We start from the raw sequence: 1,630 nt of genomic DNA on the forward strand, positions 1-1,630 counted from the left end.
TCAAGGATAGTACTTCTCTGACAATGATATGCCTGTATGCCAAAAATAGGTTAAATCGGATCAATACTTCCCTTACCATGCGATTCTATACTGTGATACAGTCTCAAGTCTCTAAATTTTACATTATTCAGAGATGCTTTTACGCTCGAATGAAAATAAATATGTCGTTAACAAATATTAATTTTTCTATAACATAGTTAGAAAACATAATTACAAATAAAAATAAATAAAATATGTTGGCTTGTTTCATAATATTCACGAAATTTATGTAAAATTTATTTATTTTTAACCTTTTTGTATTTGAGTTGCTCTCAAACTATAAAAAAGTTACAAATCAAAATGACAAACCAGAGTTCTTTTTAGTTTTGTGTCCTGCTAACTATCAGGTCTCAAATTTGAGGCACTATTTTGAGATTAACGCTAGAGACTGTTTAGTTAATAGTAACTAGTCACAAATTGAGACTTAACCTCAAAATATCGCAAACAGAGACTAGATACTGGTTACAGAATTCCGCTATTAGTCCCAATGTATCTAATATAAAGATAATCGAACTTCCGGGTAACTTTGTACCGCATACTATATATCGGCCAATATGAGAGTTATTTAAATGAAAATGAGCTAACGTGTTTTATTCATAAAAAACAAATTTGAGCGAAAACTTGGCTTGCCACCCATATAACTAATATCAGGATTTTCGAACATCCCACTGACTACTCTGTATGATTAGTTTTCTAGTAAGTGACATGTTATTAGTAAGTGATATTGGGAAAAATAGATACAATTTATTTGATACTACCCCAACTTCCATATACAACGCATAATGGTTTTCGTTTTTCTAACAAACTTTATGTGTCTGTCAGCATATTATATTATTATACATAGTATGTATATGTATATAAAATTGCTTGGATTTCGATCCCCAGGTTGACGTTTTACATCTTAAGGTATTTCTCTTGCTGTGATTCCTGGAAGTTGTAAGAGTATAAAATGTTCGGTTGCMCCCGAAATAGAGTCTTCCTTACTTGTCTTTTTTTTTTTTTTTTAGGTTTCAGCTCGAACCTAATTGATGTGTCGTTTTGCAAACTGAATACGATTTCATCTATGCAGTTGTCTCAGCATTAGCATATTTTTGGGGACACCTAATTCTTATGTAATGGATCACACATCGACAATTTTGCAATACTTGTGTTTTGATCGACACTTTTTCGGAAATTTTAAGGCATGAAACACAGATTCTTGAGACATATTCAATATGTTTGCAATTTCCCTTTATCTGTGACCCATTCCTTGCAAATTTTGGACAATGTTTAGCTCGATCTATTTTTCTACATAAATTCATAAAGGACGCAAATATTCATTGCACAGATCTAATTTAGTTAATATAACGCTTTTTAAATTAAATGTTTATCGTTTATGAAACCGTTTCGCATTGATTATATTATTTTATCATTAAGCGTAAAGCACCCCTTTACACTTTTTAAATTACAGTTATCTGTAAAACTCGACAGTCCTATCCTTTCCTATTTTTTTAAAGTACATATGATTGCCACTATTAATTTCCAGAAAAGTTGCTTATTTCAAAATATTTTACCATTGTTCCAAAACAGAACTTCGATATTTTATTGTCCG

At 30.8% G+C, this 1,630-nt stretch overlaps 1 protein-coding gene across 1 annotated transcript in view; it reads right to left on the bottom strand.

Annotated features, from left to right (window-relative positions):
- Positions 1–1,630, bottom strand: part of LOC108970115 (rho GTPase-activating protein 190) — a gene marked incomplete in the record, with an annotated part of 22,392 nt that overhangs the window by 15,229 nt on the left and 5,533 nt on the right.

This window comes from Bactrocera latifrons, unplaced genomic scaffold (assembly GCF_001853355.1).
Source record: "Bactrocera latifrons isolate USDA-ARS-PBARC rearing strain unplaced genomic scaffold, ASM185335v1 scaffold_281, whole genome shotgun sequence".
Taxonomy (NCBI): domain Eukaryota; kingdom Metazoa; phylum Arthropoda; class Insecta; order Diptera; family Tephritidae; genus Bactrocera; species Bactrocera latifrons.